General features: G+C 41.6%; 1 protein-coding gene across 1 annotated transcript in view; it reads left to right on the top strand.

Annotated features, from left to right (window-relative positions):
* The first annotated feature begins 2,545 nt into the window (after positions 1-2,545).
* ZNF366 (zinc finger protein 366) overlaps positions 2,546-17,762 on the top strand; it is a 64,517-nt gene continuing 49,300 nt past the window's right edge. Inside the window, exon 1 of the mRNA XM_082652430.1 lies at positions 2,546-2,679. The gene's annotated coding sequence lies outside the window, so the exon portion shown is untranslated. The remainder of the gene's footprint in view (positions 2,680-17,762) is intronic.

The raw sequence follows: 17,762 nt of genomic DNA, 5'->3' as shown, positions 1-17,762 counted from the left end.
ATGCTGCTTCCCAGTATTTTGAAAACACTAGAAATCACCTTCCAGCTTTTCCAGAGGTGAAGTCACAAGCTCCCAGCTGGATGCAGCTCCACGACATCAAAGCCGTCCAGCTCGGATGGCACATGTCCCCATCCAGGCTGTCCTTGGGCGGGTCCGCTGGCTTGGAGAAAACAACACGCCTCAACGTGACAGTCCCCACATTCTGCAGACTTGAAAGGGAAATCCTCTGGATTCTGACTGGGCTCCTGGGGCTCAGCCCTGGCTCTGCCCCGAGGCTGCAAGAGGAATACGAACAAGGAAAGGGCTGCGTGTTGCTGTCATCGCTTCTCCAGGTGATCAGACACGTTTGCAGCCCGGTCTTCTTTGGTCTTCACGTCCCCTCTTTGCCTCCGCTGACTGGTGCCTCAGACACCCAGCCCAGCATTTCCCCCCTTCTCCTCACTCACCCTCACCTCCCTCCCACCTACTTCCACTTTTTATTGTACATTTCAGCAGAGCGCTTCTTAAACCTCGCAGTTACTCAAAGGTTTGCCCCCAGTATCGCTGTTGTTCTACAAGAATCGATTCCTATCCCTCCCCGAAGCCATTCTTTTATGGTGTTCTCTTGCTTTCACAGATTTTCATTTTCGTGTTCTTTTCCATTTCTACAAAGGCAGGATATAGAGGAAGGCCAGCAGAGGGCAAAGAGCACCGGAGCTGAATCAGGAGAGAGATGAGCATTTTGGTTTTAGTCACTGTGTGTGTGACTTCGGGCAAACAGTACAGAGTCTTCTCTGGGCGTTAGTTTTTTCATCTGTAGATGGGGTTGGATCACCCATGGCAGAAATCCAATGCCATGTGTTGCGCCAGTATTGGTGCCACGGGAATGCAAAGAGTAAGACTGTTCTGGCTCTTACAAACTTACCGAATGACATTATATTCTCTATGATACACACACAGACACATACATATGCATACACACACATATTCAGGTAGAGAGATAAATTGATAGATAACTACTGGTGGAAGAAAACTGGATAAATGAATGATCTCATAGTCCATTGAATCCCATAACAGTCTTACAGAGAGACTGAATCAGAATCATTCTTTTCCAGAACTCCCTTGACTTGCACCTCGTGCTCAGGTGTGACTCTCCACCCCATTTTTTCATAATTGGTTGAAATAAGGAAGTACTTAAAGTTGTTTCTTCTTTTGCTGCCACAAAGATCTGCATAACTGCTGGTTCCTGTTCGTGGTGAAAAATGGTCTTAACCAGATGAATGAAGGGCATAAGACACAACAACACAAATCAGAGAATTTTAAACCATGCTTATTCCTAAGCGAAACAAACCCTAAACAGAGCTCATGCCTGCCCACTGAACTCCTAGGGCCCCTAACTTGGTAAAGGATATTCCCTCCATTTTCTAGCTCTTTGTATTCAACCTCCCTATCCGTTTTCAAACACTGTGGCTCATAGCACAGGGAGATCAGCTCAGTGCTTTGTGTCCACCTAGAGGGGTGGGATAGGGAGGGTGGGAGGGAGGGAGACGCAAGAGGGAGGAGATATGGAGATGTATGTATATGTATAGCTGATTCACTTTGTTATAAAGCAGAAACTAACTGTAAAGCAATTATACTCCAATAAAGATGTTAAAAAATAAATAAAATAAAAAAATAAATGTTAAAAAATCTACATATTGCTGAAAACCCCCACAAACTGTGGCTGACTTATCTAAGACCTGTGCAATATTAGAAAACAAATTAGAAATCACCTTCCAGTTTTTCCAGAGGAGACCAAATCCAAGAAACATTAAGAATGTAAAGGATAGGACTATGTAAACAACAGTTCTGAGATAACTATGTCCAACAGCAGTGTGGCAAGTTGTTTTTTTTTCTTTCTTTCTTTTTCATCCACCAGCAGAGATGGAAGCTTGCTGTAGTCTATTGTCTTGGTCCGTGGCAGGGACCAGTGCATAAATCTGTTATTTGATCTGGGAAGAACTATAAGGCTCTAGAGTCAGGCTGAAGAACTGCAGCAACACTGGTGTTTCAAAGAGCCTAGGAAGAACCATGCATTCTGGCTGACCTGCACGCTGCCTGGCCTCACAGGCTGCCACTTTGCCTCAGTTAGCATGACAGACCAAACTTTCCCTTGCTCAGAGTGGACAAGACATGATTTGTTCCCCTTTGGCTGTGTCAGTTCTGCAAACTAGATACCAGAGGCTGCAAGCTCAGGAGAGCCTGACTTTCTGGAACACCATTTGTTTGGACAGGCCAAGCCAGTAAGGCTTTTCATCTCTTTAAAGCTCCCAGGGCAGAGAGCATATTTGAGGAATTCCTTTTTTCAAAGTTTTTTTTTTTTTTTTTTTTTTTTTGCCCCTTCCAACATTTTGTTTAAGAGAAAATGAGATGTCTATCTTCTGTTTCCTTATTTTTTTTCAGGAAAGCAAAGGGTTGTTGACTTCCTCCCTCTCCCCTCCCTTCCTTCCTTCTTCCCGAAGGTACTCATCTGAGAAAAAGAGAACGAAGTATTGTTCCTGTTCTCTTTCTTAAGTCATTTGAACACTGTCCCTGCGAGTTCTTTAAGTTCCCTGCAATCTGTACACAAGACAAGGAGGGAGAGAAAGAGGGAGAGAGACAGAGAGGCAAGGGATCAGGTAAAGCACGGGGGCTGCTGCAGCCATTGAGACTCAGGAGCTGGTAAGTTACCCATGCAATCCTTTCTACCTCCATTTCACTGTCCCTGGGATGAATATTGCTGTGGGCATCTTCAACAGAAAATGCTTTACTGGGTGTAATCCTTAATCAAAGCGTACAACTGAAGGATGGCCCAGCATTTAAGCTTATATATTTTTTTAAGAGAATACTGATGTTTTGCAGAGCTGAGGCTGGCAGAACTGGGCATAGAATTGCATTGGGCTAAGGAGGACATTGTGCTAAATCTGAATTTTGGCACAGATAAGATGGCCGGGTTAACCAGGAGCCACTGGAGTATGTGATGTGTCTCACTGGGGAATTCACTCTTCCTCAGCGCTGTGTCCTGAGAACCTTATCAGGGTGTCTGCTAAGAACTGAGGTTTGCTGTGGGGATTTTGTTACCCATTGTCTAGATTGAGGTGCCTTCTCTTGTTCCTTTCTTTTCATTCAGCATCCCCCGCAAAGAGAACTGTTAATTTATGATTGTTATTCTGCATCACTGAGGTAGGAGGAAAAAAAGAAGGGAATGTCACTTCGAATTGTACTTCATGGCGGGGGGGCTTATGTGTTCAGGTTCCACATGTGGGTTGAATGTAAATTTATTATCCACTGTCAGTGGAAGATGTCATCTGCCACACAAAAGAAGTCAAAGATTTTGGGGCATGTAGCTTTAGTTTTGGAAAACAACATGCCACTAACAGGAAGATTGAGATTGATCTCTTGTGATCAGGAGTGAAAAACCAAGCTAAATGTTGAAAAATACTTACCCCGCGCCTGGCTTTCAAAGCACCAAATAGAATACAGCAAACTAGTCAAGATTACACACACAACTAGTTTTTAAAAGTCTAACTTACTTCAATTAAATTCGGCGGAAAGTATAATGTTTTGAAGAACTCATCATGGCAAGCCACAAGGAAGCCAAGATCACATCGTCAGAAACAGGCCAGCAAGGTCACTCTGAAAGACCGTGTATATTTACTAATATTAATCATTCAACTCAGAGAGGTGTTGAATGGGTGAAAGACAAAGGACAGGCAGAGGTTTTTTCATATATTCATTTCTATGAAATTTACTGATTGAAGTCATCTGGGATGTGAAGAGTGTGATAAAAATAGCTGTTCTCTCATTTATAAATTAACTTGGCCAGACTATGCATTAACCACAATCAAGTAATTAATCTTTATTCGAAACCGAGCCATCATCTTAATAAGAATAAGAAAATATGATAGAACTGGACTGTTATGTGGGTTTTGTTCCATTAGTCAGACCTCTTTTTTCTTCTCCTTTTTTTCAAGAGGCTTTCCTTAGGAGCACTATAAAACGAGCAATGGAAAAGAGATGTGATTAGCGTTTGCCTGCTGAGGAGGCAAAATCATGCTAATAACAGTTGAAAGTGTTCTCCAGCTCCCCTACCACTTACCCAGCCACCCCATCGCATAGATCTTCAGGTCAAAAGGGAGCCGGGACTGATCAGCTTGGGCACTTCTTTTATTTTGCATCTTTTATCAGCAAATGTGACCCCAGTAGAAAACTTAGGGCTGCGAGTTTTCTTGCTTCTTTCAGTTTCATTTTTCCTTGATAATGTATTTGATTTTACATCCAATTAGAACAACATCAGAGAACACTCTCTCGTTCGGGTTATTGAATAAAAGCATCAGATGCAACACAGTATGAGAAAAAGGACAGCAGAGTCACACTGACCAAAGACAAGTAAGGCAAAAGGTGGGTATGCCAATGGCGCAGAAAACAGCCTCGAGCGTGTGTCTCCACTATGGCCCAAGATTAAGGAGCTCAGGATAGATTCTTTTCTTTAAAAGAAAAAAGTATGTATTCAGTATTTCCATTTGAGTCGTTAAGTCATTGCCATGAGAATATTTGTTGGATACTGGGGGGAAAATCAGCTCCCTAAAGAAGAAAGCCATTGACTCGTTTAGGCTACTTGCTACCAATTTGTCTTCACTCACCTCCAAGGAGTGACTTGGCATTTGTGGAAACTTCCAGTGTGTGATTCTTCTTTGGGGTCATCAGAGACTCTTCTGTGGTAACATTAGGGGAACTCCAGCTTGGAATGAGCCATAATTTGACACACAGAGGTTGTGTTAATTAATTTGTGCCCAAACTGTACATATAACTAAATTATAAATTTGTCACATAAATGTTAAATTACGTTAGGATGTGTCCTATAGGTCTGTGTGCTGGGACGTGAATCAAATGAGAGCAAGCAGAACATCAAAAGCACAGGCTTTGTTGTTATACAAATCTGGGTTTGAATTCCAGCTTTGTTGCTTACTGTGTGACACTTACTTCGGCCAGGTAATTAACCTCTCTAAGCCTCAGTTTCCCCTAATGTAAAATTGCATCTACGTTATAATAGAGTTGTTGTGAGGATTAAATAAGATTATTTATGTAACACGATTAACACAAAGCATGGCAAGTAATAGGAGTCAACCAATGTCAGTTGTAATTTTTTTATGTTAATACTTAAGGGTACTGTCTCTTTGGAATGTAGGGAGTAGACTATATCCCCATAATTTGTGACATTATCCTTGATCAATACTGTACCAAGGGTCTGTCAGAACAAAAATCATGCCTCATAGCTTTGGAGTTGGGCACACATTGAGTGAAGCTCAATTCTTTTAAAACAAAGGAAAGCAGAGCTTAATATTTTGATGTTCATCTTCACTAATGGCAGAAACGCCAGATTTAGCCTCATTAAAATGCCAGCTGTGTTCAATAGAGGGGCGAGTAAGGAAGAGTTTGTCTTGGGATAAAAGTCTTGAACTTAGATGAATGTTTGAAGAGACTACATGATATTGTAGATGTTTCATTCTCCCTTTCACCCACTTCCCCAAGCTCTCGAGCTCTGTGCTCTTGGTGACCTTTTCCCTAGCAGTGGAGGGCTGGAGGCTTTCTTTTTGGAGACCATGGTGGCAGTGACTCAGCCAAAGAGAAGAGGACTTGAAGTGACATGTTCTCCCGACAGTGAAGGCTAACAGATCCCTCTCCTCAAATATTTTAGCAGCAAGCCACTTACTTTATCACTGATGAATAGAATACCAGTATCACCACTTTGTGTGTGTGTGTGTGTGTGTGTGTGTGTGTGTGTGTGTGTGTGTGTGAGATCCAACTGCTATTTTTCTCTCACTCTAACCTTTAAAACCTACATCCTGGTTAGTCTGTTAAGTAATAATGATACTTTAACTTAGGTCTTAGTTAAACTTCCCTCTCCATCTTCCAAAAGCAAAACACACAACCAGAGCAACAACCGAAATCTACCACCAATAACCCGAAACTTTGAGGTTCTTTTGTTAGAATAAGAGGCTCTGATACAATAGAGACTTGTTTGGACAACTTAACCCTCAGAGAGCAAATTGAAGCTGGGGTTTTCTACCCTAATGTGCAAAAAATGTGTCTTCTAAGGTGGCTTAGAGCAGGGGAACAAAGACCAGTTTGGGAGTGAGAACACTTCTGCTCTGTTTTGTCCAACCTCTGCTGCCCCCTATACGTGTGACCTGATAGGTTTCTTCACTTGCTTGGACCTCAGTTTTCTCTGTAAAATGATGAGGTTGGACCAAATCAGTGACTCTCAAAGTGGTCTGTGTGAGTGCGTATCAGAATTCACCTGGGCCTTGTTTACACTCTTCTCCCCTGCCCACTGCACTAGACGATCTATGAGATTCTTCTGCTGACATCCTGTGATTCTCTAAAACAGATGGTCACTGTCTTGCTCTGTCTTCTTCAGGATTGCATTGACATTAAACTAAAACGTATGTTTTAAGAGCCATACTTTTAAGCATAATTCCTATTCGGCATTTGATGTTCTCTCCAGAAATTAGTTTGGACGTATCAATTGTTATTCTAGAAGCTGTTAGCATTATGGAGTAAGGAATATGCAACCAGTCGGATGAGATTGATGAATGTTCTATAACAACATATGTATCATAAAAGGGCAATTACTTAGAATTATAAATATTGTAATTCTGTATGAATAGCACTCTTCGATTTATGCATTTATATATTATTTGCATCTTACATTAAGATACAAATGCATTCGTTCTTTAATCAAGGAAAACACAGATACTATTTTTTTCTGTTCACTTTAAAAAAATATTTGTAGATTCAATCTCATAAGTTTTTTGGTTTTGTTTTTACCTTTTTACAGTGTGTGTTGTGCTGAGCCTATTTTAGAAGTTAGATCCTTGTCCCTAAGTTAATACTGACATGGAAAGGCAAAAGATTGATAATGGTGTTTGAAAAACTGGCACCCACAAGTCCTGTTAAATCTGCTTTAATCATAAGAAAAATCTGTAGCTTAGAGAAAAATTTCTGATTTCCCTAATTTCATTTCTACCCAAATCTCTTGAATATTTTTCTCACATGTTTATATGGCTAATAAGTAGAGCAGCAGTGGACACAGGTCTCCACCTGACAGAAGCAGAGAGGCAGCAAATATTTTGATGTGCACTCTCAGAAACAGCTAGCCTAATGATGGCTGTTCTTTTTAACCATTCAAATATCAAATACATTTAGATAAAACAATGACATATAGATAAAAGAATAAGAACATGTCTTCATCAGAAGTTATGTATAATATGTAAATTCACTAGACAGTAAGCACCATGAGGACAGGGCCTTTGTTCATTCACTGCTATACGCCTAGGGCCTAGAATAGTGCATGGCATAAGATAGATGCACAATAAATATTTGTGGACTAGATGACAATAAATAAGTGGGCTGTAGAGTGAAATATGCTATCTTAATATAATGCTAAATACAGCAGTTAGTAAGTTGAAAATTAGTCAAAAGTTTCTGGGGTTCTGGACAGTGCCAAACTGCCAGCTTGACATGTTTATTCCCACCTGAATTGACTGGAGTTATGGCTTGTTCCACCATTACATGCATGGGGCTGTTACATGTATATTAATGTGTCATCTTGGCAAGGAACCCACCCACTTGCTTCTGGGAGATAAACATATATCAGATACACAGAAAAGACTTTGGTTGCATTTCATTTTCCATTCGTTTTCTGGGCAGATGATGGGTTAGCACATTGTTTTTGGCGAGAGAGAGAGACAGAGAGAGAGTGGTCATTTGTTTCTCCTTGACTAAAAGAGTTGTGAGCCAGGATTTAGCCTTGTAGGAAATGCTCAGTGCTCTCAGGTTTTTTATAGGCAGGGCTGTAAATCCAAGTTAAAGGGATGCCACTGAGTTTACACAAACACGAAGGAGTGAATTCAGGGAGGGAAATGTGATATCCTTGTGGCACACAATACCTTTTCCTTTATATAATTAGGCACTGGAGACAGCCAAAATGAGCAAATCCTGGATTGAGGCAGTTTCGCACTTATTTGGCAAATTTAAAGTGGTAAATATAAGTATGAATATAACAACATTGGGGTCTTAGGTTTCCATTATCCATAGTAGGAACGGAAAAACCTCTCTTTGTTCACATTGATAAAGCCTGTCTCTTTAGTGCCAAATACCAGGGCCACACAAAGGAATTCTGACCCCTTCTCCAATTTTCCTATCATCTGCTACGGCCCCGCTTTGACCTCATTCTGTGACGGCCACTGGTATTAATGGGAGAATGAGATAACCACAGGATCACCACCACTCGCAACATTTGGAGGAGTCATGACGAAGTTTGGGGACCGCCAAGAACTTTACATACATTATTTCACTTAACCCTCCCATTCTAAGAAATAGGTGCTTTATTCTCCCCATTTCAGAGATGAGGAAAGGCAACCACCTTGTTTAACAGATAGGCTAGAAAAAGTTAAGTGATTTACTCAAGGTCACTGAATTGATGTTCCTTGTTTTCAGGTTTCTCATTAAGGAGGAAGCAGCTAATAATTATTATTTTTTAATTAAGTATCCCTTAAGGCAGTGTTCCTCAAGTGTAGTCCAAGAACCAACAGCATGGCATCACCTGGGAGTCTGTTAGAAAAGCGGAATCTCAGGCTGCACCCCAGACCCCCTGAATCAGAATCAGCATTTTAACATAATCTCCGTATGATTCAGGAGCACATTCAAGTTTGAGCAACACTGCCTTAGGGTTTGGATCTGTTGTATACACAGATTGATTTCAGAATGTAGGTCCCTGTTCTACAGAGTCCTTTTGTAAACTTTGAACTTGTCCAGGACAACATAACTCCCTCTTGGATAATGGTGTTACTGGACAAGCCTCTGAGCAGCATTAGGCATGATTTTTGTGGTCTCACCTAGCAAGTTAACGCGGTACCAAGGTACCCTAATAATCTCAGAGAGTAAAGGTCTGGGGTATTGTTCTTCAAGTGTCTTTTGAGAACCAAACATCAGAATCACCTGGGGCCGATTACTAGGCCTTTCCCAGCTCTAATGTATCTGGGGAGGGGCCTAAGGCTCTGACTGTCCCACAGGCTACTGGCTCAAGGTAAGGAAGACCCAGCAGGGGCAGTGACAAGTTTTGGGAACATCATTCCAAAAAGGTGTCCAGCTTTTTCAGCGGTTTGAAAAAATATTTAAAAGCAACAGTATGAGAGAGTATCTCAGAGCCCTTCTGGGAAGAAGAGGTACGCTGCCAGCTTCTCCCTTTGAATGCTGGAGAATGGGGACAAGAAACCCTGCTACCTGCCTCTGGGAGAAGGTTGGGGGGCGGGTCCCCAGCATCACCGCCAAGGAGCAGATGCCAGTACACACCCCTCACTCTTCCCAGTTCGAAAGAATCCTTAGAGCTTCCTTTGCACTGGGGACTCACCGTTCTCACTTAGAACAGAAATCAAGAGGGGCTATTGTTGGAGGGGTGGGGGAAAGGAAGCAGGGCCGGAAGAGAGTGAGGGAGAGGACCGGAATAACCTCTGGTTTGCTTCAGCCTGGACACAAGGCCTTTGCCTGGATGGAGACGGTGGCTTCTCCCCCTTAATGGAGGCCCTCTGGCCTTCCTCACGGGAAGTGCAGGGAGAGAAAGAACTCTGTGTTTTCAACGTTGTTTTATGGAACACCCACCACAAAAGCCACTGCTTGTCTCTTACTGTTTTTCTAATTCAGGCAGTTTTCTTCCCCACAGCATAGTGGAGCTCCCTCCCCTCCCCTCCACCCCAGATAGCTTTTTCAGTTAAAAAAATGTACGAAAGGGGATCTTTCAGCATTATCCTGAAAAATGTATACATTGAAGACTTTTAAGGTGCGAAGGAGCACCGTACCTAATCCACCAAGGTGGGGTTCCTGAACTACTAGAACTTGAAATCTTAGGGTGAAGAATATGCAAAAAGCTCTACAAGGTTACTCCTAGGTATATCCAGAATCCTGCCTCCCACCGGATTTTTTAAGAGTTGTGGGGAATTCCCTGGCGGTCCAGTGGTTAGGACTCTGCGCGCTCATGCAGCGCAGCCAGAAAAAAAAAAAAAGAGTTGGGCAAGCACCATCTTTCTTAACACTCAGGAGATATTCAGTATGCAATGCAACAAGCAAGTCTGCGTCTCCTCCAACATCATCCAGAGCTCTCCTGCATCCCAGTCACATCAGCACCAACCCCTGTCTCTGGATCCCCAGGGATGGAGAGTTCTTATCTCCTAGCTGTAGCCTGAGTCGTGAGTCTTAAAGAGGATGTTGGAGAAGGAGTGGAGAGCCTAGTGTTTGGAAAAGAAGGTGCAGCTCAATATTACATCATTTTGGTTTGTCTTTACAACCTTTAAGTGCTCAGACATTCCATACTTTACCCTGGCTCCTTGGGCTCTTTCTGAGCCTCCTAGGAGAGGGATTTCGGCATCACATATTCGGTACCTGCAGTGAGGAAGGACAATCTGCTGTGAGCAGATCCTATCCCAGAAGGATTAGGACATAAAGTGCTAAATTTATTTGCTTTTCAACCACTATGGATTTTGGGGGAGGGGGAGTTGGTTTACTTAATAAAGTGCTATCTCTCCTGTACATGGCACATGTGCCTTACACACGTGTGTATAAGCACACACACACAGACTATCCAAAATCATTGGCTCTTATGGAAGGAAACTGTGGATTAGCCCCAAACTGTTTATTTGACTCAAGAATGTAGTACCTGATTCTTAGTCCCCTATACTTTCAAACAGATTTACTATCATAATTATATTTTTCTTAGATATAATAAAAAAAAGCTTGAATTTTGTTAGCTAGTGGCAGTAGGGGAGAAGGAGAGAGGACTTAAGTGTTACTGCAAAAAATTCATAAAGGGTTCCATTCACTTATTGTGTGTTGTTTTGAAAATATAAGTAATGCAGAAGAGAAGGCTAAACTTGGAGTCAGAGATAGAGGCTTGAGTGTGCTCGCTGACACATGAATAGAAGGCAAGTCAGTGAACCCAAAAGCATATGGAAATTTAGTATATGACAAAAATAGCATTGCATATCAGAGAGGAAAGTTGGATTATGTAGTTAATGGTGTTGGCATACCTAGGTAGCTATTGGGGAAAAACAAACATATCTCTTCCTTATTTCTTAAGTTAAAATTCCAGATAGATCAAAGATTTAAAATGTTAAAAATAAAAGCATAAAAATAATAGGAATATGTCAGATTTAGTTTTTTTGAATCTCAGGGTAGGAAAAGTCTTTCTAGTTTTATCTAGAAGCCTTAACATTTATTATGCATTAAAATTAAAAAGCTTCTGTAGGGCCCAAACTCAATAAGCAAGGTGAAAAAGGCAAACAAAAAGCTGGGGGAAACATTTTAAACATGTATCACAAAGAACTTAATATGACCAGAAAATGGACAAATGACATGAAACACATTTCACATAAAATGAAATATATTTGGTTCTTAAACATGTAAAAAATACTCAACCTACTTCATAAAAATGGATGCAAATTAAAACTATGAGATAACATTTTTTACCTACTTGATGAAACAAAAGATAAAACATTTATTAACATATTTGTTTCTGGGGATCTGGAGAGTACTGTCATATATCGATGGTAGAATAGTGAATTAGTAAAACTTTACTATAGAGAGCAATTTGTGAGTGTCTATCAAAATGTAAAAGTGACTCCTCTTGGAAATTATATTACAAATATACCTGTAAGATGTAAAAAGACATACCTACAATGCAAGACAAGAAAAAAGAAAAAACAGATTAGGTATAGCATAATTGTCCAATAAGGGATTGGCTCAATTAAGTACAGTACATATATATAATGAAAATGCTTCTGATTTTATGTTCCATGCTCTGATAATTTCTTTAAGGATGATCATTTCACATCCATCTACATTCCTCTTGTCCTTTCCCTGCCCGCATGTCACTAAATGCCACATACAAAGTCACAACCAAAAGCTCTGTTCCTCCTCCTTCAGTTGACTCTCAAATCGTAGGGTCCCCATTCCCTTGGCAACGTGTAAAATATGGGTGTCAACCAGGGTGAGAAAGCAGCCCAGAAAGCCGAGTTTGAGAGGGGAGTGGCAAGGCAGTATAGAGGAGTGGTTACAACCCATGTTCTGGGGGCAGCTGCTTGAGATCAAGTCCCCGCGCACCTGCTTGCCAGCGGTGTGCTCATGAGTAGTTTAATTTCTTCATCTGCATGACAGGTATAAAAGAGCACCATCCTCTTAGGGTTTGTTGTGAGGATTAAGAGTGATAATGCATGCAACTGCTTAGCACAGTGCCTGCCTTATAGTCATATTCAATAAATATTAGCCCTTTTAGTTATTTATCTGAAGTCTCCCTGCTCATGGGATCTGGAGCTTTCCTGGGGAAGTGGGGAAGAGCATCTAAGTCATCAAGCTGTGTACTCATTAGCACCATGAACTGAGAGTCCTGGGGTGATTCAAAGGCTTTTTTTTTTCCCCAATCCAACAACACAAAGGGAGAGACTGGAGTAATTTCTGCTGCCCCCAAGCTAGTATCATTCAGGGAAACTACTTCCACAATTCTATCCCCTGGAGTCAATTATATCCTGAAAACGTGATAAAGGCAGGCTGGAAAATTGCAAGATTGTGACATTATGCGGGGGGTTGTGCCAGTTAAGTTAAGCAGCAAGTTTCCATTTGCATGAAAAATGTTCCTTAAATCACATTTGGATCAAAATATCATTAAATATTAATATTAGGGCCATTGTATAACTTCCTCCCCATGGTAGTCATTTAATAAATATGAGTTGCAGCTTCAAACCAAACCAAACCAGACCAAAAGCCTTCCATCACCATGACGTGCATATGCCCGTGTTTCCCAGCTTCAGTCTCAGTGCAGCCCAGCAAGGGATGTATCTGTGCGCCCCTGTAACTTCAAGTGTCTCAGCCATGGATAGCAGCCCTCCAGCAAAAACAATAAAAAATATTTGACAGCTTTTAAGTGAATTGAATTTTCCTTCTGTGTGTAAGGTGATAGTGAACCCTCTTTGCATACACTTAAATATTATCAGATCACATTCTAGAACTAGATTCCAGAAGGCATAGTTTAGCTTAGTGGGTTGCCCTGCCTACTAATTCTTTCACGTGTGTCTGTTCTCCCTAACGACATTGGAACTGTATTTGTCAGAGGCTGTTTTTAACTATTTTTATACTCTCTCAGACAAGAGCCCTCCAAATTCTTGTTGGTCTCACATTAAAGCTCTTATTATCCCCACTTTAGAGATGAGTAAACCGAGACTCAGAGAAGATAGGCAGAAGTCATAAGTTCTGTGAATCTCCAGGGCCTGTGGAGTTATTGCAAGGAGTCAAGGGGTCTGTATTTGGATGTCAAGTACCTACTGTTTGCACACTGACTAAATAATGTTTTGAAAGTACACGTACCTCTGCTTTCAAATCTTGTTATATAGTGGTAATTAATAAAATATAAATTAATTTCAAATGTTGCTGAATTAAAAATAGCTTTTGGTTATTTTGTATTTTTTCAAACTTTCTGGGGATTTGCAAAATGTGTTTATTTATGAAATTTACAAAGGGCATCATGCTGAAAAACCTGGGAACCACTGTCTGTAGAGCAAAGCTGGTATTCACTAATAAATTACAGGGCGGTATTTTGAATAATCTAGGTCTTCTGGTGGCAGTGAGATTTTCTACTCTTAAACTGCTACCTATACCTATATTTGATAGAAAGTGTCTGGAAGTAGTCATCATTATTGTTTAATTTCTTCCTTCGTCTAACAGCTGTCTCCCTAAAGATTCCCTCCTGACCTGTGTGACATTGGGCAATCTGCTTCACCTATTTGCGTACTAGTTTCCTTATTGGCAAAATGGGGAAAAGGGTAGAGCCTACCTCATAGGGTGCTGTGACGGTCACGTGAGTGAATGCACGTGATGCCTTAACACATTCTTGTCACATAGGAAAGAGCAAATGTGCTCTTGTTGTGTTAGGCACCACTTGCTGCACCACTTTTTGTCACATAGTTGGAACTTGATAGACATTTGGGGGATAAATTTATGAATAAGTGAAAATGTGGAATAGGAAGAAAGGGCAATTCTAGATATGTAATTCCTCATCTACGTTTCCTTAGTCACAGGCAGGCAGTTAGGACAGCGGCTTTTATGAAGATACTGTGTTTGGGAGTATTTGCTTCAATGAGCTCGAGCTAGAGAGACGATGATGTTTCTATATATTCTGGTCCAGTAGCTGTTACAAATCTATCAACTTTATGTCATCAAAATATGCATTTATAGATCAGGCAGGAAGAGTTTGGGCTTGGAGCAGATGTCAAGGCTTTATTCCTCCTTAGAAACCATGAGAGGAAACAAGACCAATAAACCATCTAGATAGGAGGAGAGAAGCAATGCTTTCTTGCCACAAACCAAAATGCTGAGGATCACAGTTATGAGAGGGTCAAAGGAAGTCAGAATGACCTTTCACAGCAGGCTCAATGTTTATGTAGCTTAAAATTTCACTTCCAGATCATCCCATGATAGTTATTTAGCTTTATGCCATGAACAACCTTTGAGCCCGACAGAAACTTTTTTTTTTTCAGTGTTTGCAAAGTGAGTTGTTTAAGGTAGAAAAAAAGAACCTGTTGCTAGACTTTTAAAAATGGGCTGCCCTGAGTGTCACTACTGCCTGACGTAATTGTTTCTAACAAAGGTCTTAGGCTGATGGGCCGATGAAGAGATAATCAGCTTCTCCAAACTGGCTGCTTTTCCCAAGACCAGGCAGTAATAATCGTAGCAGCTACTCATTGTTGGCTGTACCACGTGGGCAAGGCTCTGTGCTGGTGCTGTGGGCACTACATGAATAAAACCCAGTTCGAGCTTTCCAGTAAATTAATGGTTATACTGAATGGAGGTGAATATGCTTCCCTGTCACCTCCATCCATTGACACTGTTTCTACTCACTGGGACCACACAGAACAAATCCAGTCCTTGCAAGTATCGGCCCTTTGAAGTATTCATGTAGAAGCTATCAAATCCCCAGACCTCCAACACGCCTCCTTCTTAACACTCCAGGTTCCGTCAGCCATCTCAGTAAGGTGTGGTTTTGCATCTCCTCACCAGCAGGTTGCACTCCTCTGTGTGCTCTCCAGTGTGTCCCTGTCCGTAAGTTTTGATCCAGAATGCCCCCCTCACCCCGCATCCCAATGGTTTGGCCAGTTCACAGTAGAGAGAGGGGCTCTCTGAGGCCCATTTTCAGAGCTGCAGCAATTGCTGAGATTTTCCCTCAAAAGGTCCAGATGAAAAGGCCTGCAGTAACAAACTAGGAACTTGGAATGAGCATTATTGATTTGTCTTGTTATTTTTCTAGATCTCTAGCCCTAATCTTGTTTCAGGTCTTCCTCCTTCCTCTTTACAACCACGAGAATCTCTTCTTACTAGTATTGTTAGGAAGCCAAAAATACTAGTATAGTTATATTTATTGAGGGCTTTTTTTTCTGTCAAGTGTTTTGTATACCTTATTTTATGAAGTCTCATAATTAACCCCGTGAGGTGGTTTTCTTTTTTTTGTTTGTTTCAAGATGAGGAACCTGAGGCTCGGAGATTAAGTAGCTGGTCACAGTTGGTAGGTGAGAGACCTACAATTTAAACCCTGGGCTGCCTAACTTCTCAGCTTATGCTCCTCCTACCTCACTCAGCCTCTCTGTGATATAGCACATTGGAACATTTCTAGTGCTTTATCTGACCATACTAGGCACTCAATAAATGTTAGTTTCCCTTTCTCTTATCAGCCTTTCTCGTCCTCCAACTAATGCAACCTAAAAATGAGGAAGAAGGTTGTGAGTTGCCAGAAGTATGTGCCAGGCCCCTGAGGTGGCCGTGCAACATCAGTGCCCACATGATGGGCCTTTAGCCCTCTAAGCTCCTTCCAAGGAGCTGTGGGCCAGCTCTAAAGGGCCCCTGTTAATCTACTAGCCGACTAGCTTACTATTGAGGAATGTCTAGCGGTTCTTGCTAACCAATCCGCACCCCTTATAGCTTCCTCCTCTTCAAATAATTCTATCCATTCCCGAAACTTCAAGGAAATTCAGAGTATCTTCAGAGCCACCAGCACCTCAAACCTAGTCCTGCCTCCTTTGGAACTTCGGATCTGTAAACCAGGGCAAGATGTAGAGAGCAAGTTTCATCTCAGGGTGAGCCTCTCTTTGTCTCCTCCTCTCACTGGGGTCCTTTATGCCCCTTTGAGAGCTCTCTAATGTAGCACCGTCAACAACTATCATACTCAAGTTCAGTAGTTCTCAACTGGGGACAGTAGAGTCTGCCCCGGAGGCATTTGGAAACAGGGAGATTATCACAATGACCAGGGGGCACTATTGGCATCTAGTGGTTGGGGGTGGGCAGGGATGATAAAGTTCTGCCGTGAACCCACACAAAATAGCAATAGTGTCCTCTCCCCTTGAGAAAGTCAGGACCATGACTTTTCTCACCAATGTCCATCCATGCCCAGCACAGCACCTATCCTTCCACAGATGCTTAATACAAATCTCTGAATGAACGTTCTCCTTTGTCCCCTTTCCTATTTTTCTGCATGTCTCTTCTCTCACTGGAGGCTCTGAAATAGAGCTGTCTTGCTTGCCTCTAATTTCTGGAAGTGACTGCAAAAGTGGAGGACTTATTAAGCTCTGTCTCATATATATTCCCTTCCTCTTTCCTTCTCTTATGCTCGAAATTTTCAACAGTTTAGAGCACAACAGCCCTAATGAATGCCTTCTAAATTGATCAACAAACATTTACCCTTTGAATGGGTCTCAAAGACATGGCTTTCTAGAGTAAATTTAGGTAGGAAATTTTTCCCTCCAACGTGGAGCTAAACACCCTAAAAAAGTATTAGGTTGATGGACTAATTCAATGAGTTGTTAATGATTAAGTCTAAGTGATTTGGGTAAAGCAGCAGCAGTGGCCCATTGGCTTCCCCTCTCAGACCCATGAAGCTACAGCCTGGATTGGGTAGAGGAACGGAGAGGCCCCTTAAGAAGCCAGTGAGGAAAAAGCTGAAAGTCTGAGGTCTGACCATCTTCATCATTCTTATTGAAATGTCGTAAAAGCAGGTACTAAGTAGATCAGGGACTCCACCTCCCTCCAGGACAGAGAGCCTGTTAAAGGAGAGTCAGAACCGGATCCCCATGAAAGGTCTGTGCTCCCAGCTCCATGATAGAGGCACGTCCTCTGTGGTTGGAAATTTTCAGAGTTCACTGGTTTTACTTTCTGGCTGATTTCCTTGATAAGACACTTAGCTCCTTTCTCTTTTCTAAATTTCAGAGAGGAGGTTCTCTTCCCATCATGGGAGTTCCCAGTCTGCTCCACTCAAGGGCTCTCTCATTTTCTTAAAGTGTATGAAGGAATACTTTAAAAAGTCTTAAAACGAAGATTTTCATTCTTCTCAAATTGAAAACAACCATCTGAAGAGCAGCATAGCTCAGGGCTGATAAGGAAGGGCTGGGAAGGATCACAAAGCAGAGAAATTTAGTAATGGAGGAAAGAACTAGCATTTATTTAGCACTTGCTATGCGCCATGCAGGTACATAGCAATAGTAACAACTATTAGGTATCTCGTTTTAATTTTTCCCCAGATCCATGAAGTAGTGTATTAGTCAGGATAGACTAGGTAACGTTTCAGTGACAAGCACACTCTAAATCCCCACGGCTTAAAAAAATAAAGAAAAAAGAAAGAAAACAAGGATTTATATCTCCCTTCCATTACATATCCATTTCGTAAATCCACAGTG

This window comes from Grampus griseus, assembly GCF_964374135.1.
Source record: "Grampus griseus genome assembly, chromosome: 3".
NCBI lineage: Eukaryota > Metazoa > Chordata > Mammalia > Artiodactyla > Delphinidae > Grampus > Grampus griseus.
Note: the sequence above shows the minus strand (reverse complement) of the source record. Positions and strands in the feature narration are given on the sequence as shown.